A 25,529-nucleotide genomic window follows, 5' to 3' on the forward strand; every position below is an offset into this window, starting at 1 on the left:
TCCACTTGCATTGCCTCATATTTAAATCGGATTGGGAAAAGAAATATTTCAGACTCTTATGGTCCGAATAAATAACAAACTTTTCTCCATACAAGTAATGGCGCCAAATTTTCAAAGCAAACACAATGGCGGCCAATTTAAGATCATGAACATGGTAACGAATTTTATGAGATTTTAATTGACGAGACGCATAAGCAACCACTTTGCCATGTTGCATCAGAACACAGCCCAAACCTTTACCAGACGCATCTGTACACAATACAAATCCTCCAGAACCTGAGGGAATAGTAAGCACATGTGATGTGGTCAATCTCGTCTTCAATTCAAGAAAACTAGCTTCACATTCATCTGACCAAATGAATCTCTGATTCTTCTGTGTCAGTTGAGTAATATGTTTAGCTATTATCGAAAAGCCTTCAATAAAACGACGATAATAACCAGCTAAACCCATGAAGCTACGGATCTCAGGAACATTCATAGGTATCGGCCAATTCAATGCGAATTCAACCTTAGCGGGATCAACAGATATGCCATGTCTCGAAATGACGTGGCCTAAAATACCATTCGATCCATCCAAAATTCGTATTTTGACAACTAAGCATATAAATGGCCATTACGCAGAGTTTGAAGTACCAGTCTCAGATGTTCAACATGTTCTTTTTTCGATTTCGAATACACAAGAATATCATCGATAAAGACGATAACGAATCGGTCTAGAAAATCTCGAAAGACACAATTCATTAAATCCATAAAAACAGCAAGAGCATTCGTTATACCGAAAAGCATAACCAAAAATTCATAACGGCCATACCTGGTACGGAAAGCAGTTTTAGGCACATCTTCTTCTCTAACTCGTACTTGATGATAACCAGATCGAAAATCAATCTTAGAGTATATAGAAGTACCTTGAAGCTGATCAAATAAATCATTAATACGAGGAAGTGGGTACTAATTTTTCACAGTATCCCAATTCAATTGTCTATAATCGATACACATTAGCATAGTACAATCTTTCTTTCGAACAAATAAAACTTGTGCTCCCCAAGGTGATACACTCAGTCGAATATATCCCCGAGAAGATCCTGTAATTTGTCTTTCAATTCTTTCAATTTCAGAGGTGTCATGCGATAAGGAGCTTTAGAAATAGGTGCAGTCCCCGGTATAAGATCAATACTAAATTTGACTTCTCGATGAGGCGGAAAATCAGGAATCTCATTGGGAAATACATCCAGAAACTCTTTCGCAACAGGAATATCAAATAAAAAAGGCTCTTTTTTAGAGACATCAATAGCGTAGATAAGATAACCCTCATCCCCGCTAAACAAAAGTCGAGACATTTCCAACGAGGATACCAATGGAATTTTATATTGGGAACCCTTGCCATAAAATTTCCACTTGGGTCCATCAACAGGTCGAAATCGAACTACTCCATGAAAACAATCAACAGTAGCTCAATTTGTTGTTACTGTCCATGCCAACAATACAATCAAAGTCGTGCATTGGAAGGACAATCAAATTCAAGAATATCACATTGTCCTCATATACCAATACAGAATTATGCACAACTTGTCAGATATAATAATTTTTCCTGCTGGCGTAGCTATTGATAACGTATCAGAGAATGTTGTATATGAAATATCATGAGATGCAACAAATGCATGAGAGATGAAAGAATGAGATGCTCCTGTATCAAATAAAACACGTGCAGGATAATCACAAAGCATGCAAATACCTGCAATCACACCACCAGGAGCTTCTTTTGCCTGATCCTCGGTCAAGGCATACACTTTCACTTGAGGAAGGCCTTGGACACTCTGACCACTAGGTCCTCGATATCGTGGAACATTTGACTGCTGAAAAGAGGGAACAAGAATAGCAGGTCTCATCATACTTGGGCCACCTCTAAATCCTGGCTGGGGTTGGGACGAAGTCGTACCCCTATTCGGACATACACGAGAGAAATGACCTTCCTGCCCGCAATGATAACAAGTGCCAAACATACCTTGACACTTCTCGATAGTATGTTTTCCTCCACAATGGTTACAATAGGGAGCCAGAACAGGACTCCCTCTCTGGGATCCACTCAAACTCGAAGAAAATGAAGAAGCAAAACCAGTTTCTTAAACTTCTTACCTCTTGGACGCAAGGTAGGCTGCTGAGCTGTCACTGGAGGTGGAGGACTGTACTAAGGACCCCCTCGCCGTAATCCAACTTCAGCCGCCTTTGCTCGTTCAACTGCCTCTGCGTAGCTGGTAGGCAAACCAGAAATGACAAAAGTATAAATAACATGATGCAATCCATTCACACACATGTTATATTTTGCTTTTGTATTCGCAGCTACGTGAAGTGCATCTTTCAACAGTGTAGAAAACTTCGAAGCATATTCTGCAATAGTCATCGTTCCCTGCTGCAGACTATTAAATTCATTCTTCTGGGCAGTGTAATAAGAAGGAGGAGAATACTGCTCCAGAAATTGGGCCTTGAAGACATCCCAGGTGACTTCAATCTCGGTCTCTTTCAATCCAATCTAAGCGGCTTCCCACCAAGATTTTGCTCGGTCTTTCAATTGATAAAGGGCAAGCTTCATTCGCCGAGCCTTCGAATATTCAACAATATTAACCAAGTGCTCAATATCCTTCAACCAGCCCTCTGCTCTTTCAGCACTCTCAGTGCCAAAGAACCTCGGTGGTTTCAAATTCTGGAATCGAGCCCCATCTGGGGTGAGCAAATCTCAGTCTGAAACAACCACAATATATACCACAAGTATCTAAACAATGATATATGAAATGCAATGCATGTATGTCGTGGAGGTATCATGTCAAATGCCCATCCACTGAACACATGTCAGAATCAAACGAATCGTTATCAAATCAATGCTCGAGCTTGCACACTGGCCTCAATCAGGGATACTCGTATGATAGCGTCGACAAAGAACCATCAAATCCCAAATCTCAATTGTCGGGGCCACTAATAACTATACATTAAGGGCCATATAATGCCAAATATAGCATCGTGTTCACAAACCCCAGAATCAAAGCCAACTCATATCAAGATATCCAAAGATCATAGCTCAACGTGTATGTCATGTATGCCACATCAACTCACCAAATAAGACATATTGACACACATTCTCAGTCAAATCAATCAAACATATATCATATGATACAGATACCTATCGTATGTTACTCGGTCGCAACATACCTCAATTCTTCGTTCCAGTCGATTTAGCTTGAAGATTGCAGTATAAAATTCTATCTACATCAATAACACATTCATTTCAATCAATAACATCATTTAAAATCAACAATACGATAAAAATTCCTTAATTATAATAAATTAGGAATAATTCAAAATAACATCACTACAATCATCCCTTCTTCGTTAAAATCATACACTATTCAACAATCTTCAATTTATGTATGATTTAACAATTTATCGGATTTATTCAAAAAATCGACGAATTTCAAACATCACCAAAAATATAAAATTTATACCTCAAGTCGAAGACCTCGTGTCAACGATCCCAGAACTGAATTCGGTTCGTCGATTGGATAAACTAATAAGTTGCAAGATCGAAAAGAAAATCAAAATATATTTTTCTCTTTTCCTTTCCACCTTTATGTGGAAACTTACTGCGAATGAAATGAATTCATTCACGTAAGTTTTCAAACATATCTTTTTTTTTATTATATTAATATTAATAATAATATAATATAATATATAATATTTATCATTTTAACATCGGTATATTCATTTGGCCCAGTCAAATGATCAAATTTTCCAAAACTCAAAACATGAAAGTTTTAGCAATATGTATTAGCTTTCTAATGAAATTGGTCTCATTTCATTTGGACTAATAATCAGACAGGTATGCTAAAAACCATAACATGTGTCACTAATTACCATTTTTCCATTAAAAATTAATTCATTGTTTTTCAACTTATTTACAAAAAAATGCCATCAATGTAAATTGAAATTTTTTTAACTTATTAACAAAAATACCATCAAATCTATTTTAAAAGTCGTTGGGCTATTGTTTATTCTCGGGGTCTCACATAAAAACTCAACACGCCTGTACCAGAAATAACAAGTACAAATACATGACACACAGCAGTGAAAAATACCATATTAAACATACCTTTCTTGAACTTTTAAAAAAAGCGTAACATAAACGTTTCAAAACAGCTCATCGTTAATCATTATTCATCATTCATCATTTATTATTTATCATAACCCTTGGTGAATTCAGTGTATTATAGGAGACTATTGTACATCATCATTTACGATGGATCCATTATATATAGAACCGCGGTACCCGACGGTTGTCGGACCTCAACAACAGGATTACCCACCACTATGCCTAGACCTTATCATCACCATTTACATATACGTCTTATGCATTCGATAGCCACAACTAATTCTCATCATTTTCATCACTTATAAAAATTATGCACATATGCAATTTTCTTTAAATCCAAGCATGCAACATATATTTCATAAAATCTTAAAAATCGTGATCATGATGTATAATAATTTGGAAATCAAGCATGCAGCATGAAGACGTGGAACACATTTTGAACTCTCTCCAGATTCGGCGGTAAGGCAACTCTGTACGCAAGTGTCCCCACTCTCTCTAGGATCTCGAATGGTCCGATGAATCTGGGACTGAGCCTTGCCTTTCTTCTCGAACCTCATCACACCCTTCATCGGTGCGACCTTCACGAAAACATGATCCCATACTGCGAACTCAAGATCTCGCCGCCTCTGATCCGCATAACTCTTCTCACGGATCTGCGTAGTTCTCATCTTGTCCCGAATTCTAGCCACTAACTCTGCTGTCTGTCTGACCATGTCCGGACCCAACTCTGCTCGCTCTCCTACTTCGTCCCAATAAACTGACGACCTACACTTTCACCCGTACAGTGTCTCGTATGGAGCCATACCTATCGATGCCTGATAATTGTTGTTGAAGGTGAAATCCACAAGAGGTAAATTCGGCTCCCAGCTGCCCTGGAAATCGATCATGCAGGGTCGAAGTAGGTCCTCCAGAATCTGAATCACCTTCTCTGACTAACCGTCTGTCTGAGGATGAAAAGCAGTACTGAACAGTAGCTTCGTACCCAACGCCTGATGGAGACTCTTCCAAAATGCAGACGTGAACCTCGGATCCCTGTCTGACACGTTGGACACTGGAATCTCGTGCAATCTGACTATCTCTCTGATGTACAACTCTGCGTACTGAGTTATGGTGAAATTCTGTAATGCCCGAGATTTTACCATCGTGATTAGGCTTTGATTAATTGACAGAATTGAGATTTCAGGAGCTAAAATAAGAGGTGAAAGGAGAAGCCAGGCGTTGGTGTATAACAAGCCCAGACTTTGGACAGAACTTCTGGCGCCCAAGCGGTAGAAAAGAACCGCCCGAGCGCCAGTGTTCCACAAGAGTAGGATTGGGATTTGGGACAGAACATGTGGCGCCCGAGCGGTAGAAAGTTACTGCCCGAGCGCCAATGGACAATAGCATCCGGGCAGAACATTACGCGCCCGAGCGGTAATGTTTAACCGCCCGAGCGCCACCTAAGTTTGGTGAAAGTTTGCCACGTTTCAATTTCATGCAACATGATATATTTAAGTGAAATCCCTTCAGATTGTCACAAAATGGAAACGGGAGAAGGCCGAGGAAAGCTTCAGAGAACTTGCAAGAAATCCTTACGCCTTTTCTTTTATTAGATTTGTGATTTGCGAGAAATCCGCCCGTCCGATTTTGAATCCGACTTCAGTACTGTGGTTCTACAAACGCAGGCTACAACTGGACGTAAGTTTTGTTACATTTAGACATGATTTGAAATTATGATATTGTCAGAATCAAATATGAATCATATATGGTGTTTCTGATATAGTAGACATCGTCTATTGGAAGTCAGATCGAAGAACAAATTGTTTATGTAATTATTATGATTTTCGGAATTGATTTGATAAAGATTCGATATCAGGGTTGTATTGTTATTGGTTATGAGTTGTACCGATATTGATTAGGAGTTCTGGTATTATATCTGTGATGTTGATATTGACGGGGTTATCGAGATTGTATTGTTATGCAGTCGAAACATCAGTAGATTGATATTGATCAGATTCAGGATTGATTGAGATTGTATCATTGTATCGTTGATATTGATCAGATTGTGTTTTGATTTGAGTATTGATCAGAACAGATATTGAATTGAGTTGTATATTCATATTGTACCTACTCGATTGTCATTACCAGATTGGGTATGGACATAGTTGAATTCGAGACTTCGTCTTCGTCAGACCGAGAAGAGAAAGGTATAAATTAAGGTTGAGTTGGGATTGCACAACTCGAGTGAGGTTTGACTCGAGTTTTCCTAAATCACATACTTTATTTTATTGCATTGATATTTGCAATTGATGAGATTGATGTTTGTAGTCTATTGATTCATAGACAATGTATGTACCAGTTACCGGCTGATTCGTCTGGTCATCGGCTGATTTGCCTAATCACAGGCTGATTCGTCTGGTCAGGGGCTGATTCGCCTTGTCCTTGGCTGATTCGTCAATTCTGCGGCCGATTCGCCCAGACACTGGAGATACGAATTATAGCGATGTCCTTTAGGGTTGATTCATTCCTATCGACTGAGATTCGATATATTTGACAATATCCAGAACCGGGATCCCTAGATTAGGACTGAGTCGAGTCTGAGTCTGAGAATCACGGAGAGTGATTCATTGCTTGATATTGAATTATGTTCCTGATTATGGTACATCTTTAGAATATGATTTATTATTGATATGGATTCATGTTCCGGATTTCGATACATGCGATGAATATTTAATTCATGTTTCTGATTTTGATACATGTTACGAATGCCTTTTATATGCTTTTATATTGTCTGTACGATTGCATCTATACATGGTTTATACTGGGAATGTAATTCTCACCGGAGTTATCCGGCTGTTGTCTTGTTTGTATTTGTGCATGACAACAGGTGGGACAGGATCGGGATCGAAAAGAGAACGAGTCAGGACTAGTTAACGTGGAGATCCGGGCTCAGAAGTAGATTAGGATTCAGCACTGATATGTCGTTGAACCTAGTAAATGTATTTAGTACAGGACTTGTACTGTTAGATTTATATGTACATTACGTTTCCGCATTGCATTTTAAAAAGAAATTTTTTTTTAGTCCCACTTTTCTTAATTGTTATTTGATCTTAATAATGATTAAGACATGGATTAAAGTCCGGGTCCCCACAACTTCGATGCGGGATCAAGGAAAAGAGACTGACGACGATTTTGGCGATTTTAAAATGTGGTATTTTATTTTAAGTTAAGATTGGAGCATTTTAAATGATCTATTAAGTTTTAAGCATTTTAGAGCCTAATTTATTTATTTAGTGATTTTAAGATTTTAAAACTTTTAAAGTTTAGCAAGTGTGTATTTTAATTTTTAAATGGGGTTTTTAGTAAAATTAATAGTGGGAATTAACTTTTAATTAATATTTTTAATTCTTAATTAAGCACTTTTCCCCTAATTAATCACACAAACTCACATACACACCCACTTTCACACGTACACACTTCGGTTTTACACGCACACACATTTCATTACCTTTTTATTTCATTTTTTTAAAGAAAACATAGGGTTCTAAGTGGTACAGCAGCAGCCCCCATTTTCTGAAATTTTTTCGGCAATTCTCGTCTATTTTTCTGAAAGAAATCGTGCCACGTTCGTCTCGGATCAACCCTCTCATCGTTCTCGCTTCGGTATCATCGTTTCGGTATTTTTTAAAGATCAAAGGCACGTATAATCTATTGTTTCTGCATCGATCTCATTATATGTTGTTTATTATGCATAAAAATCCATGTATGTTGTGAGAAAGTTTGAGCAAAAACGTTTCAAATGAATTTTGGATCAAAATTTTTAGATCTAAATACGTGTCTGCTGTCATTTCGATTTCTGAAAAAATTCGATCAATTTTTGGAAAAGTTTTCAACATTTAAAACGTAGTACTTTGCGATACCTTTGACTTGACAATAAATTCGTAATATTTGGACAAGAAACGAGTGAGTTATGATTGCTTTCGGGGGACTGCTCAGACTGTGATTTTATGAAAATGTGTTCTTGAATTTTTATTGTTGCAGGCTTCGTTCAGGACTGACGGGTGATCGCTTCTGCGTTTAGGTATATTTAGTATGATGTGGGTTCGATTTTTGGTGCTTCATTTCGTGTCGATAGACACTTGGTTGCATTAAAAGTAGTAGGAAAAGCTTTGGTGTCAAAAGGTCGTGTTCACGGGTTGTGTTTCTTTGTTTGTGGTGCATCGTTGTTTTGGGGTGTTGTGTGAGTTTGGGACATTGCCATAGCATCCTAGGTTGAGTCTCGTTGCATCGGCTCGAGTCGTTTGAGTGTGACTTTTTAAATTGCATTAAAATGTGTTATTTTAGTAGGTTGTGCACAGGATTAGCGCCGCAGCGCCCGTTCTGCGCAAGTCTAGCGCCACGGCGCTGCCCTTGTGGCGTCATGGTGCTAGGAAGTGCTGCAGCGCAGCGCTGTCCAGCGCCTAGGCGCTCGTCCATGACTTTTTAAACCACTATTTTTATGTTCATGTATTCCATGTTTGGGAAATGTTCACACTTCATATAGAGATTGTTTTTGGGGTTCGATGTCATGATTTAGTACGATGATTAAGCGAGGTCAAGTCCCAAGTGATTAAGAACTTCATAAGTAAATTGTCATTTCGGGTGGTGAGCATGACTAATACGTCTAAGTTATGGAAGTTCAGTGCTTGAAATCATGTTAGTATGTGCAGCACTTGCCCTAATCGAGATCCAACGAATCCCTTAACGCCATGTAAGTATGTTCTACTTGCAAAGGAAAATATTTTATTTTTGAGGTATGCTAAATGTCTTGTGACCAAATATGAACGGGTTTGGAAGCCGGTGAACGTGGCCGGGGACCTCTCCACTCCAGTAAAGCATGACCGGGTTTAGATCGGGATTGGAAAGTGGTAAAGCATAACCAAGGACCAATCAACCCAGTAAAGCATGACCGAGGATCTCATGTATGTAGTAGTGGACAACCTTACTGATCGAGCAAAACTTGAACTGTGGAATCCTTAATAAAAATATGATTTTGTATGCTCGAAAATTAATCGCAAGTGCATGATGTCAAGTAATAGTATAATGTACGCGAGTACGAGTATCGTTTCACTGAAGACTGTATTTTGCAAAAGCGGTGAATTATTATTTTCAGTTATCAAATCTTTAGCAACAAAATTTGAATGGTTGTTTATGACTACTAAAATTAAATAAAATCTCAATGAACAAGTAAAGAATTAAATGTTGAAATATAAACTCTAAACCACTTAACTAGATTTCGATGAGAAATTGATTTGTTGGGAATTTCAGTTAACCTACCTCTCATTAATTAATTAATTTGTTCGATAGTGATGTATGCTTCCGACATGATTTCCTATTCAATTGAACATGCCCTCTTGAGCTATGTGGGGACCCGGGCTCTAACTTAATTATCTTTGGGATTAAATGAATCTTTGCTAGAAAACGTGGGTCAAAGTTTTGCTTTTAACATACTACACATACATAAGATTTATTGCATTTCATTAAAAGCAAATACATGTCTTGTTTCATTCATATAATCAAACTAGTATTTAAAAGTATTAATACATGTCTAATACAACAACTAGTTATTCTGCTACGCCCGTGATCACCACGCTATCATCTCTCAATCATCCTCGTCTCGACCCTGATCCTGCCCCACCTGTTGTTATGCACACATACAGACACAACAACAGCCGAAAACTCCGGTGAGAACAAATCCCAGTATAAAACATGTATACATGCATGTCATGCAATTAAATACAAAATCATAACACATAAATCAGTAATTATGACACACTAGTGAATACAGATAAAACTCTTCGACTCTTATTCTTTGACTCGACTCATATCTAAGTCTAGGGATCCTGGTGTGAATAAGACGTAACAAGTCTCCCACCTAATCTCCCAATCGTGGTGGCGGTACGTCTTATTCCTAGACTTCGGTCATGTCTGTATCGAGTGTCTACAATCGGAGGAAATCTGCTCCTATGCGTCGATACCACCGAACATCTAGAAATTTGACAATTCTGCCAATGACTCTCCTATCTTAAATGCTTGAATATAAATCAATAGAAAAAGCGTAAACACAAAAAAAATAAACAATCTAGTATGTGATTTTGGGAAACTCAAATCAAGTCAAATTCGAGTTGTATCTTCCCGCATTCACATGCATTGTACCTTTCGTTGTCGTAGTTCTTGTCGTAGTCGAAAGTTTGGTGTCGAATCAGTCAATATCAAATCTGAAATGCCAATGTATAGATGTAGTCTGTCAATATACAACTCAAACAAGTCTTGTACAAATCATTATTCAATTTCGGTACAATTCGACGGCATATCGGCGTGATCTTGCAATACCGATCAATTCAAATCTCAACATATATCAACAAGTCAAATCCTCAACTCATAAACAGCACAATATACTTAAAACTATAAAAATTTCATATTATATCTTTTCTTCATTCCGGTTGTGAATATACGTTCACAATAATCATAAGAACACATAATCTCAATCATATCAAATTTCCCCAACATCTAAACTTCACTTCAAGTAGGAAATAAACAAGACTTACATCCTTACGAAGCTATTGAAGAGAGGAGCACAAATCTAGTCTCGGATCGCAATTTGGTTAAACGGATTTGTCACAACCAAGTGTTGAAGAGAAGGGGAAAAGCTTGGAGCTCTCGTTGCTGATCTGCTGAATGAGAAAGAAATGAATCAGCACTAAGTCTATATATATATCATGCCATGTGTCAACTTGAGAAGTAAAGGTGGATTTCTGTCACAGAGCACCGCGGGTGCGCTCAAGCTACGGCAATCCTTCAACATTTCAAAATCGACGATCGCGGGTGCGGTATGTCTTGGACCGCGGGTGCGGTAACCCTACTGTAATTCTTCACGTTTCATGAGTTACAACCGCGGGTGCGGTAGAATACTAGGCGCGGTTGCGGTCACTTCTTCATGCAACATTTCTTATATATATCACAATTAAAAGTCTCCAACGAGAATATCGGGCATTACATTTCTCCCCCTCTTAGATACGAGTTCGTCCTCGAACTCGCAGGCAATCAATTAATGGTATATAAAAGAAGCAATATGATCAAAAGCTGAATAAAAACTCACATCATGAAAATAACTCGGGACATTTCTGTCTCATCTCTGATTCTGTCTCCCAAGTCGCTTATTCAGTACCATTACGACTCCACTGAACTTTCACTAATGGAATAGTCTTTGTTCTGAGCTGTTTCTCTTTTCGCTCAAGAATCTGAATCGGCTGCTCAACGTAACTCAAAGTTTGATCTAGCTCGGCTTCTTCCGGCTGAATGACATGAGAACTATCTGGTATATATCTACGCAACATCGATACCTGGAAGATGTCATGTATCCCTGATAGAGAAGGAGGAAGAGCAAGTCTATACGCACGATCGCCAATCTTTTAAAGAATCTCGTACGGACCGACGTATCGAGGAGACAACTTCCCACGCTTGCCAAATCTGACCACGCCTCTGAAATGAGAAATCTTTAAGAACACTCTGTCTCCCTGCTCAAACACTAACGGTCTACGTCTGATGTTCGCGTACTTCGCTTGTCTATCTTGTGCCGTCTTCATTCGCTTCTGAATTATCTTTACTTTCTCTGTCATTTCACGAATCATATCTGGCCCTAAGTCTGGTACCTCTGAGATGTTATCCCAATATAGCGGAGATCTGCACTTCTTTCCGTATAATGCCTCAAACGGTGCCATCTCGATGCTCGTTTGATAGCTGTTGTTGTACGAGAATTCACAAAGAGGGAGTGAATCTTGCCAATTAGTACCAAAATCTAGTACTACAGCTCTCAGCATATCTTCTAAAGTCTGGATAGTCCGCTATGACTGTCCGTCTGTCTGGGGATGGTAAGCAGTACTCAAGTGTAAAGTCGTACCTAGAGCCTGCTGTAGACTGTGCCAAAAGTGTGAAGTGAATCGTGGATCACGATCTGATATGATCGACTTCGGCATACCATGTAATCTGACCACTTCTCGGACATATATCTCCGCCATTTTATCATATATGTACGTCATCTTGTACGGAATGAAGGATGCGGATTTGGTCAATCTATCTATCACAACCCAAATCGCATCGCAGCCTCGGGATGATCGTGGTAACTTCATGACGAAATCCATGGAAATGTGATCCCATTTCCATTCAGGAATAGCTAAACTCTGAAGTAACCCTCCGGGCTTCTTTCTTACGGCATTCACCTGTTGGCAATTCAAGCACTTAGACACAAACTCTGCAATATCTGTCTTCATCTGTTTCCACCAGAATTGTGTTTTCAGATCATTGTACATCTTCCTGCCACCAGGATGAATACTGAACCGACTACAGTGCACTTCTGACAGTATCTGTTGTTTCAAATCTGAAACATCTGGCACTACAAGACGGTTATTCACATACAAAGCATGATCATGTACCTGATACTCAGAAATATGTCCTGATCTGACCATATCAATCGACCTCTGAACACTCTGATCGGTTCTTTGTGCCTCTTTGATGCGAACAATCAAATCTGGTTCACATTGAATAGTGGCAAGTCGCAACGGTCTACTATCTGTATCAAATGCTAATCCAGAAAAGCAACAATCTTCTATCATATTCGAAACACCTATCGTCGACAAGGATAAGGAACATATCTTTCGACTCAAAGCATCCGCTGCTGTATTCGATTTCCCTGGATAGTATTTGATTTCACAATCGAAATCTTTCAATAAATCGAGCCATCTACGCTGTCTCATGTTCAACTCTAACTGAGAAATAGATACTTCAGGCTTTTGTGATCAGAATAGATCTCAAATTTCTCCCCATACAGATAGTGACGCCAGATCTTCAATGCAAAAACGATAGCCGCCAATTCAAGATCATGAATTGGGTATCGACTCTCGTGTGGCTTCAGCTGTCTCGAAGCGTATGCAATCACATGTCCTCGCTGCATAAGAATACATCCTAATCCTCTGTGAGATGCATCACAATATACAACGAAATCCCCCGTACCTGAAGGTATCGTCAGAACTGGAGCACTAGTCAATCTCTTCTTCAACTCTACGAAGCTCGACTCACATGCTTCTGACCAAATAAAAGGCGCATTCTTCTGAGTCAACTGAGTGATTGGCTTCGCTATACTGGAAAATTCTCGGATGAATCGTCGATAGTATCCTGCCAGACCCATGAAACTGCGTATCTCTGGCACAGAAGTTGGTCTAGGCCAACTAATCACTGCCTCGACTTTGCTCGGATCGATAGATATACCGTCTCCAGATATAATATGCCCCAAAAACACCACCTGTCTCAACCAAAACTCACAATTTGACAGTTTAGCATACAATTTCTCTAATCTCAGAATTCTCAATACAGTTCTCAAATGATCAGCCTGCTCAATCAGACTCTTGGAATACACCAAAATATCATCTATAAATACAATCACAAACTCATCCAAGTACCTCTGAAAGACACGGTTCATCAGACTCATAAACACCGCTGGCGCATTCGTTAAACCAAAAGGCATGACAATAAACTCGAAATGTCCATACCTGGTTCGGAACGCAGTCTTCGGTATATCTGAATCTATGACTCGCAGCTAATGATATCCAGATCGCAAGTCAATCTTGGAATAGACAGAGGATCCCTGCAACTGATCAAACAAATCGTTGATGCGAGGCAATGGGTACTTGTTCTTTACTGTTGCCTGGTTCAGTTGCCGGTAATCGATACACAATCTCATCGAACCGTCTTTCTTTCGCACGAATAGCACTGGTGCGCCCCAAGGAGATACACTCGGTCTGATATATCCCTTGGCCAGCAAATCTTCAAGCTGTTCTTGCAATTTTTTCAACTCTATCGGTGCCATTCTATAAGGAGCTCGAGAAATAGGAACCGTACCTGGTACTAGGTCGATGCTAAAATCTATCTCTCTAATTGGAGGCAATCCCGGAATCTCATCGGGGAAGACATCTGCAAACTCGCAAACCACTGGCACATCTGCCAAGGTAGGACTCGATTTCAGTAAATCAACTGAATAGACAAGGACCCCCTCTGCTCCTTTCTGTAGTAATCGAGTCATAGACAATACTGAAATCAAAGGAATCCTAGCTCTAGACCCTTTGCCGTAGAACTTCCACTCTTCAGCCATCTCTGGTCTGAATCTAACAATCTTGTGGAAACAGTCTACTGTCGCTCTGTACTTGGTTAGCATGTCGATACCAATAATGCAATCAAAATCAGATAACCCAAGTACAACACAGTCTAAATCTATCTCATGCCCATAATACTGTAGTAAACACGATCTAACAGATGTCACTGATATCAACCCTATCTCCAAAGGAGAAGAGACAGACACTACCGTAGACAACGACTCAATAGGCAATGCATATGTCAATGCAAAACGCTCAGATAAGAATGTATGTGATGCACCGGTGTCTATCAGTACATAAGCAGGATAACCGCAAATAGAACAGTTACCTGCTATCATGTCATCAGGGGCATCCTGAGCCTGCTCTTCTGTCAGCGCAAACACTCGAGCCTGCTGTCTCGACGGCTGGCTCACCGTCTGGCTACCCCTAGCTGTGGGCTGTGTCGATGTAGGGGCTGGCTGAAATGAATGAACAGATGACGCCTGCCTCTCTGGCTGAGCTACAGAGCCAGATGCTCCTACACTCTGAGTCTGCTGTGCACCTTTCTGTGGACAGACCATGGCGAAGTGGCCCTGCTGTCTGCAAATGTTGCAGCGACCCATCACGCCCTGACACTGCTCGGTGGCATGTCTACCTCCACAAGAACTACAGTAAACCCTTGTATACTCTGATCTCTGGCCCGACCCTGTCTGTCTCGGCCCACTGGAGCTCGACGAATTGCTTCCTGATTTCTTGAACTGCTTCCCCTTCACCTTCAAACTGTCTTTCCTCCCGCTGCTGCTACCACCACTCTCGAATCTGGGAGGTGGTTGCTGATACTGACCCGAGGGCTGGGGTGGTCTAGGAGTCTGAGTGGTATAAGAAGTGCTTCGTTGCCTAAGCAACCCGGCTTCTGCTCCCTTCGCCCTGTTCAAGGCATCAGAAAAATTATTGGGTCGTCCCGTGTTCACCAAGGTGAATATCTCCGGATTCAGGCCATTGATAAACTGATCCGCAACGGCCTCGTCATTCCCAGCAACGTTGGGAGCAAATCGAAGCAATGTGGAGAACTTAGCGACATATTCTTCGATATTCAGCTGTCCCTGTCTTAGGTTGGCAAATTCAGCACCTTTGTCTTTTTGGTAGGAGACGGGAAAGAATCGCTGATAAAACTCTGTCTTGAACACCTTCCAAGTGACCTCTGTACCACGATGCTCCAAGGCTCTCTTCGTGGTAAGCCACCAGTTCTCGGCAACTTCTTGTAGTTGATGCCCAATAAGTTTAACTCGTCGCTCGTCGGTGTAGTCAAGAGATTCAAATAACATTTCGATGTCATCGAGCCAACTTTCACATTCAACGGAATTTTCTGTGCCCTTCAGTGTCGGTGGTTGGAATGATTGAAACCACTTTAACAAAGTCTCCATCGGTGTAGCGGTCACATCCCTCGGATCATTGGATGTACTGCGCTGTTCTGGTGCTCGACCTACTACTGGTTGCGGTACTCGTCGAGGAGGCATATCTGATTATCAAACGGATTAGTATACAGTCTATACAATCTGTCTCAGTCCTCCTCTGATCATATACCTCTGATCCAGAATCGGTTCTGATTCAGTCTTAGCAAGTAGATGCTGTGATCAACTCAGATAACAATACAACATATCATAGTGAAAGCAATAAATCATGCTAGCACAATCAGAGCAAGGAAGAAAATTCGTTCTACCACCGCTCATTCTATTCTATTTCAATCTAAAGGATCTATGGCTCTGATACCACCTGTTGTGGGGACCCGGGCTCTAACTTAATTATCTTTGGGATTAAATGGATCTTTGCTAGAAAACGTGGGTCAAAGTTTTGCTTTTAACATACTACACATACATAAGATTTATTGCATTTCATTAAAAGAAAATACATGTCTTGTTTCATTCATACAATCAAACTAGTATTTAAAAGTATTAATACATGTCTAATACAACAACTAGTTATTCTGCTACGCCCGTGATCACCATGCTATCATCTCTCAATCATCATCATCTCGACCCTGATCCTGCCCCACCTGTTGTTATGCACACATACAGACACAACAACAGCCGGAAACTCTGGTGAGAACAAATCCCAGTATAAAACATGTATACATGCATGTCATGCAATTAAATACAAAATCATAACACATAAATCAGTAATTATGACACACTAGTGAATACAGATAAAACTCTTCGACTCTTATTCTTTGACTCGACTCATATCTAAGTCTAGGGATCCCGGTGTGAATAAGACGTAACAAGTCTCCCACCTACTCTCCCAATCGTGGTGGCGGTACGTCTTATTCCTAGACTTCGGTCCTGTCTGTATCGAGTGTCTACAATCGGAGGAAATCTGCTCCTATGCGTCGATACCACCGAACATCTAGAAATTTGACAATTCTGCCAATGACTCTCCTATCTTAAATGCTTGAATATAAATCAATAGACAAAGCGTAAACATAAAAAATTAAACAATCTAGTATGTGATTTTGGGAAACTCAAATCAAGTCAAATTCGAGTTGTATCTTCCCGCATTCACATGCATTATACCTTTCGTTGTCGTAGTCGAAAGTTTGGTGTCGAATCAGTCAATATCAAATCTGAAATGCCAATGTATATGTAAGGCCCGAGATTATATCATTTTAATTCGAGATTATTTAATTTACGAATTTTGGAATGATAAATTAGATTCCATGGTTTTTGTAATTAATTAGGAGTGAAATGGAATTAAAAAGAGTTGTGAGGACCAAATTGCAAGTAGTAAACATTTCAGGGGCTAAAGTGCAATTAGCACTTGAGTGGACACTTGTCACACCATGCATGAGATATATATAAATTGGTAATCTCATTCAGCATCCCAGCAAAGAAAATGAGACAAGGTTCAGGGGAAAGCTTTAAATTTCATTTGATATTAGCTTCGTGAATTGGTGCGATTCGGCGATCCGATTTTAAATCCGGACGTAGTGTTGTGACCCTCTCATCGACAGCTTCAACTAGACGTAAGTTTTATTGAGTTCTGCTATCATTTGAAATTATGATGTTGGAGAAATTATTAGTTGATTATTATTTTATGTTCTGGAATACTAAACATTGCATAATCGAAGTCGGATCGAAGAGCAGATTGATTATGGAATTGTTATGAATTTCAGATTATATTGATTGAAATTGAATAGGATTGGATTATGGATTGATTACAGATTGTAACGGATATGAGTTATGGTTTGTAATTGATATATGTTGCTATTGTATTGATGGGGATATCGGGATTGTGCCGTTATGCCGTTGATTTGAATTAAATTCAGATTAATCAGATTCAATATTGACTTGGGAATGGAATGGTGATATTATTATTCTCAATATGTCATTTTAGATTTACAGAGACAGTCTTGAGTTCAGCACTTATATTGCTTCAGACCGAGAGTACGAAAGAAAGGTATAAGTCAATGTCGAACCCGGGAGAATGACTCGAGTTAGATATAACTTGAGTTTCCCGAAACCACATACTTATTGTTATTATATGCATTGATTTAAATTGATATGCTTGTTCTATTGATTTATAGAAAGCGTGATTAGACGATTGGTCTTGTGACAGAGGTGTCAGACTGTGATAGAGTAGTCACTGGTCCATTGCACATTGTCACAGAGGAGTTATTGGCGGAGGTGCCAAAGTCTTTGACGGATAGGTCAAGACACTAGATGTTTGGTTTATATCGATGTTTGATTAGGAGTGGATTTACTTCTATTACTGAGATTCGATATAGTATGCCAACGTCTGGAAACCGGGATCCCTAGACTAGGAATGAGTCTAGTATGAGCTGTAGAGTCACGAGTTATTTACAGTTTTATATCAATTTATGTTTTCAGATTTAATACATGTTATTGATATTTGTTTCATGCTTTTATATCGATTATATGATTGCATGTTTTGTTGATTTATACTGGGATGTATTTCTTACCGGAATTATCCGACTGTTGTCGTTTTGTATGTGTGCATGGCAACAGGTGGGACAGGATCAGGGTCCAAGAGATGAGGAGAGATCGTGATTAGAGTGGAGACTACGGACTTCGACGTAAATAGGGTTTGAACACTTGATAATTAGTTGTTGAACCTTAGTTTGTAAATGATTGTATATAGTACAAGACATGTACTTTACTTTTATACTGATATGTATAGTAGAGTGATTCCATTACGTTCTGCATTTGGTATTATATTTTAAAAAAAAAATTTAGACCCTGTTTATTATAACTGATTAATTAGTCCCAATGACGATTAAGAACATGATTAGCGTCCGGGTCCCCACAACAGGTGGTATCAGAGCAATAGATCCTTTAGACTGAGATAGAAGCTAGTGAGCGGGGTAGATTGAGTTTTCTTTCCTGCTTTTGTGTGCTAGCATGTTTATTGTTTATGTTTACTGAATTATCTGATTTAATATGGTAACCTGTATTATTGAGCATGAATCAGAACCGATTCTTGATCAGAGGTAAGATGACCAGAAAATGACTGCAACAGATTTGTTTTATTGTATTGCGAACCCTTTTGATAATCAGATATGCTTCCTCGACGAATCCCAGAACAGGGCAGTACTTCGAATCCTCCAATGGTTGTGACAGCAACACCAATGGAAACCTTGCTGAAGAGATTTCAGTCATTCCATCCACCGACTCTGAAGGGTACTGAGACTTCAGTTGATTGTGAGAGTTGGTTAGATGACATTGAGATGTTGTTTGACTCATTGGAATATACAGATGAGCGGAGAGTGAAACTGATTGGGCACCAGTTGCATGACGTTGCAAAGAACTGGTGGATTACAACGAAGAGAGCATTGGAGCATAGAGGTATGAATGTTACTTGGAAGGTATTTAAGAAGGAATTTTATCAGAGATTCTTTCCAGTGTCATATAGAAAAGACAAAGGCGCATAATTTGCAAATCTGAGACAGGGTCAACTGAACATTGAGGAATATGTGGCCAAGTTCTCTACATTTCTACGATTTGCTCCACATGTGGCCGAGAACGACGAAGCTGTTGCTGATCAGTTCATCAATGGACTGAATCCTGAAATCTTTACACTGGTGAACACTGGACGACCGAACAACTTTGCTGATGCCCTGAACAGAGCAAAGGGAGCCGAAGCTGGTATGATTAGACAGAAAGGAGCTTTGTACGTCGCACCAGCACCGAGACCACAGCAACCATCCTCAGCTCAGTGTCCACAACCTCCTCCCAGATTTGAGAGTGGCAGTAGCAGCAGTGGAAAGAGCGATCAGTTGAAAGCTCGAGGGAAACAGTTCAAGAGATCTGGAAGCAGTTCATCCCGTTCTAGTGGCTCACGACAGACTGCCCAGAGCCAGAGTTATACCAGAGCTAATTGCAGCACGTGTGGAGGGAGACATTCCACATAGCAGTGCCGAAGAGTGTTTGGCAGTTGCCGTATTTGCGGACAGCAGGGACATTTTGGCAGAGTATGTTCCCAGAGAAGTTCTCAGGGATCCCAGGGAGCAGAGCCATCTGGATCAGTGGCTCAGACAAGGAGACGACCCTCAGCTGTTCATTCTTTCCAGCCAGCACCATCTACCAAGTCACAACAGAGGCCAGGAGGAAGCCAGACAGTGAGCCAGCCTCCTAGACAGCAGGCCAGGGTGTTCGCTTTGACTGAGGAGCAGGCACAGGACGCACCTGATGATGTTGTTGCAGGTAACTGTTTTATTTCTGGTTATCCTGCATATGTATTGATTGATTCTGGTGCATCACATACATTTATTTCTGAGCGATTTGCATTGATGCATGCATTGCCTGTTGAGTCACTATCTACTGTAGTATCTGTTTCTTCTCCTTTGGGGAAAGGTTTGATACCCGTGACTTCGGTTAGATCTTGTGTGCTACAGTATGAAGGACATGAGATTGAGCTAGACTGTATTGTACTTGGGTTGTCTGATTGTGACTGTATTATCGGTATTGATATGCTGACCAAGTACAGAGCTACAGTTGATTGTTTCCACAAGATTGTTAGATTCAGAACTGACATGGCTGCGGAGTGGAAATTTTACGGTAAGGGCTCTAGAGCTAGAATTTCTTTGATATCCGTATTATCTATGACTCGATTATTGCAGAAAAGAGCAGAGGGGTTCCTTGTCTATTCAGTTGATTTACTGAAATTGAGCCCATCATTGGCGGATTTGCCAGTGGTGTGTGAGTTTGCTGACGTCTTTCCAGATGAGATGCTGGGATTGCCTCCGATTCGAGAGATAGATTTCAGCATTGAATTGGGACCAGGTACAGTTCCGATTTCTAGAGCTCCGTACAGAATGGCACCTATTGAATTGAAAGAGTTGAAGGAGCAGTTAGAAGATTTACTGGCCAAGGGATACATTAGACCGAGTGTTTCTCCTTGGGGTTCTCCAGTGTTGTTTGTGAGGAAGAAGGATGGGTCGATGAGACTTTGCATTAATTACCGGCAACTGAATAAAGCAACGGTAAAGAATAAATACCCTTTGCATCGCATAGATGACTTGTTTGATCAGTTGCAGGGCTCATCTGTCTATTCCAAGATCGATCTGAGATCTGGATACCATCAGCTGAGAGTCAGGGATTCTGATATCTCGAAAACAGCATTCAGAACCAGGTATGGACATTACGAGTTTATTGTCATGCCTTTCGGTCTTACGAATGCTCCAGCTGTTTTTATGGGATTAATGAACCGTGTGTTTCAAAGATATTTGGATGATTTTGTTATCATATTCATTGATGATATTTTGATTTATTCAAATAATATGATTCAGCATGCAGAACATTTGAGAACTGTGTTGAAAATTTTGAGAGCTGAGAAATTATATGCTAAACTGTCGAAATGTGAGTTTTGGTTGAGACAGGTAGTATTTCTGTGTCACATTATATCTGGAGATGGGATTTCTGTGGATCCTAGCAAGGTTGAGGCGGTGATTAGTTGGCCTAGACCGACATCTGTGCCCGAGATACGCAGTTTTATGGGTTTGGCAGGATATTACCGTCGATTTATTAAGGATTTCTCGAGTATTACTAAACCTATTACTCAGCTAACACAGAAAAATGCTCCGTTCATTTGGTCAGAAGACTGTGAGTCCAGTTTTCTGGAATTGAAGAAACGATTGACCAGTGACCCGATCCTAACTATACCCTCAAGTACTGGTGATTTTGTTGTGTATTGTGATGCTTCTCACAGAGGTCTGAGTTGTGTGTTGATGCAGCAAGGGCATGTGATTGCTTATGCCTCGAGACAACTAAAACCGCATAAATCTCGCTACCCAATTCATGATCTTGAATTGGCAGCCATTATATTTGCTTTGAAGATATGGCGACACTACCTCTACGGTGAGAAATTCGAAATTTATTCTGATCATAAAAGTCTGAAATATTTGTTTTCACAGTCTGAGTTGAATATGAGACAGCGAAGATGGCTTGATTTGCTTAAAGATTTTGATTGTGAAATCAAATACTACCCAGGAAAATCGAATGCAGCAGCCGATGCCCTAAGTCGAAAGGTATGTTTTTTGTCCTTATCAACTATAGGTGTTTCAAATTTGATAAAAGATTGCTGTTTGTATGGATTAGTATTTGAAACAGATTGTCAGCCTTTGAGATTATATGCTATTCGAGCTGAACCAGAGCTGATTTTGAAAATTAAAGCGGCTCAGAAAGTTGATCAGAAAGTTCAGAAATCGATTGAGATGGTCAAATCAGGTCATCAATCAGAGTTTCAGGTACGTGAGGATGTACTATATGTGAATAATCGTCTTGTTGTGCCAGATGTTTAACATTTGAGACAACAGATATTGTCAGAAGCACATAGCAGTCGATTCAGTATTCAACCTGGTGGCAGAAAGATGTATAATGATTTGAAAGGACAGTTCTGGTGTAAACAAATGAAAGCTGATAATGCAGAGTTTGTATCCAGATGTCTGAATTGCCAGCAGGTGAAAGCAGAAAGAAAGAAACCAGGATGTTTACTGCACAGTTTGTCGATTCCTGAATGGAAATGGGATCATATTTCCATGGATTTTGTGACGCAGTTACCGAGATCCTCTAGAGGTTGTGATGCGATTTGGGTTGTGATTGACAGATTAACCAAATCAGCATGTTTTATTCCGTACCAGAGGACGTACAGATATGACCAGATGGCAGAGATTTATGTCAGAGAAGTGGTCAGATTACACGGAGTGCCGAAGTCGATTGTATCAGACCGTGATCCTCGGTTTACTTCGCACTTTTGGCAGAGTCTGCAGCAAGCTCTAGGTACGAAGTTACATCTGAGTACCGCATATCATCCACAGACCGACGGGCAGTCAGAGCGGACTATCCAGACACTGGAGGATATGCTGAGAGCTATAGTGCTTGATTTTAGCACTAAATGGCAGGATGCATTGCCACTTTGCGAGTTCTCGTACAACAACAGCGATCAGACGAGTATTGAGATGGCACCGTTTGAAGCGTTGTATGGTAAGAAGTGCAGATCCCCTCTGTATTGGGATGACATCTCTGAGGTTCCTGAGATTGGACCTGATATGATACGAGAGATGACTGAAAAAGTGAAGCTGATTCAGAAGAGAATGAAGACAGCTCAAGATAGACAGGCCAAATATGCCAATGTTCGACGTAGACCGTTGGTATTTGAGTCAGGAGACCGAGTATTCCTGAAGATTTCACCTTTCAGAGGAGTTGTCAGATGTGGCAAGAAAGGGAAGTTGTCTCCACGATATATTGGGCCGTATGAGATTCTCGAAAAGATAGGAGATCGTGCCTATCAACTCGCATTACCACCTTCTCTATCTGGAATACATGATGTTTTTCATGTATCTATGCTGCGGAAGTATCTCCCCAATGATTCTCATATTATGCAGCCAGACGAGGCCGAGCTTGATGAAAGTCTGATTTATATTGAGAAACCAATCCAGATTATTGATCGTAAAGAAAAACAACTCAGAACGAAGATTATTCCTCTTGTGAAAGTCCAGTGGACTCGTCACGGCATTGAAGAAGCTACTTGGGAGACTGAATCAGATATGAGATAGGAGTTCCCAGATTTATTCCACTGATGTGAGTTTCCTATTTCAGTTTCTGTTATTTCCGATTTGAATGCATGTGATATGATTGCTTGAGATTTCGAGGACGAAATCATGTCTCAGAGGGGGAGAATTGTAAGGCCCGAGATTATATCATTTTAATCCGAGATTATTTAATTTACGAATTTTGGAATGATAAATTAGATTCCACGTTTTTGTAATTAATTAGGATTGAAATGGAATTAAAAAGAGTTGTGAGGACCAAATTGCAAATTGTAAAGATTTCAGGGGCTAAAGTGCAATTAGCACTTGAGTGGACACTTGTCACACCATGCATGAGATATATATAAATTGGTAATCTCATTCAGCATCCCAGCAAAGAAAACGAGACAAGGTTCAGGGGAAAGCTTTAAATTTCATTTGATATTAGCTTCGTGAATTGGTGCGATTCGGCGATCCGATTTTAAATCCGGACGTAGTGCTGTGACCCTCTCATCGACAGCTTCAAATGGACGTAAGTTTTATTCAGTTCTGCTATCATTTGAAATTATGATACTGGAGAAATTATTAGTTGATTATTATTTTATGTTCTGGGAATACTAAACATTGCATAATCGAAGTCGGATCGAAGAACAGATTGATTATGGAATTGTTATGAATTTCAGATTATATTGATTGAAATTGAATAGAATTGGATTATGGGTTGATTACAGATTGTAACGGATATGGGTTATGGTTTGTAATTGATATATGTTGCTATTGTATTGACGGGGATATCGGGATTGTGCCGTTATGCCGTTGATTTGAATTAAATTCAAATTAATCAGATTAAATATTGACTTGGGAATGGAATGGTGATATTATTATTCTCAATATGTCATTTCAGATTTACAGTGACAGTCTTGAGTTCAGCACTTATATTGCTTCAGACCGAGAGTACGAAAGAAAGGTATAAGTCAATGTCGAACCCGGGAGAATGACTCGAGTTAGATATAACTTGAGTTTCCCTAAACCACATACTTATTGTTATTATATGCATTGATTTGAATTGATATGCTTGTTCTATTGATTTATAGAAAGGGTGATTAGCCGATTGGTCTTGTGACAGAGGTGCCAGACTGTGATAGAGTAGTCACTGTCCCATTGCACATTGTCACAGAGGAGTTATTGGCGGAGGTGCCAAAGGCTTTGACGGATAGGTCAAGACACTAGATGTTTGGTTTATATCGATGTTTGATTAGGAGTGGATTTACTTCTATTACTGAGATTCGATATAGTATGCCAACGTCTGGAAACCGGGATCCCTAGACTAGGAATGAGTCTAGTCTGAGCTGTAGAGTCACGAGTTATTTACAGTTTTATATCACATGTTATTGATATTTTTTTCATGCTTTTATATCGATTATATGATTGCATGTTTTGTTGATTTATACTGGGATGTATTTCTCACCGGAATTATCCGGCTGTTGTCGTGTTTGTATGTGTGCATGGCAACATGTGGGACAGGATCAGGGTTCAAGAGATGAGGAGAGATCGTGATTAGAGTGGAGACTACGGACTTCGATGTAAATAGGGTTTGAACACTTGATAATGAGTTGTTGAACCTTAGTTTATAAATGATTGTATATAGTACAAGACTTGTACTTTACTTTTATACTGATATGTATAGTAGAGTGATTCCATTACGTTCCGCATTTGGTATTATATTTTAAAAAAAAATTTAGACCCTGTTTATTATAATTGATTAATTAGTCCCAATGACGATTAATTACATGATTAGCGTCCGGGTCCCCACAGTATAGATGTAGTCTATCAATATACAACTCAAACAAGTCTTGTACAAATCATTATTCAATCTCGGTACAATTCGACGGCATATCGGCGTGATCTTGCAATACCGATCAATTCAAATCTCAACATATATCAACAAGTCAAATCCTCAACTCATAAACAACACAATATACTCATTATTATCTTAAAATCTGCATATCTCAACTCAATACATACTAAAAACTGTAAAAATTTCATATTATATCTGTTCTTCAATCCGGTTGCGAATATACGTTCACAATAATCATAAGAACACATATTCTCAATCATATCAAATTTCCCCAACATCTAAACTTCACTTCAGGTAGGAAATAAACAAGACTTACATCCTTACGAAGCTATTGAAGAGAGGAGCACAAAT

This window comes from Primulina huaijiensis, chromosome 12 (assembly GCF_012295235.1).
Source record: "Primulina huaijiensis isolate GDHJ02 chromosome 12, ASM1229523v2, whole genome shotgun sequence".
NCBI classification, from domain to species: Eukaryota; Viridiplantae; Streptophyta; class Magnoliopsida; order Lamiales; family Gesneriaceae; genus Primulina; species Primulina huaijiensis.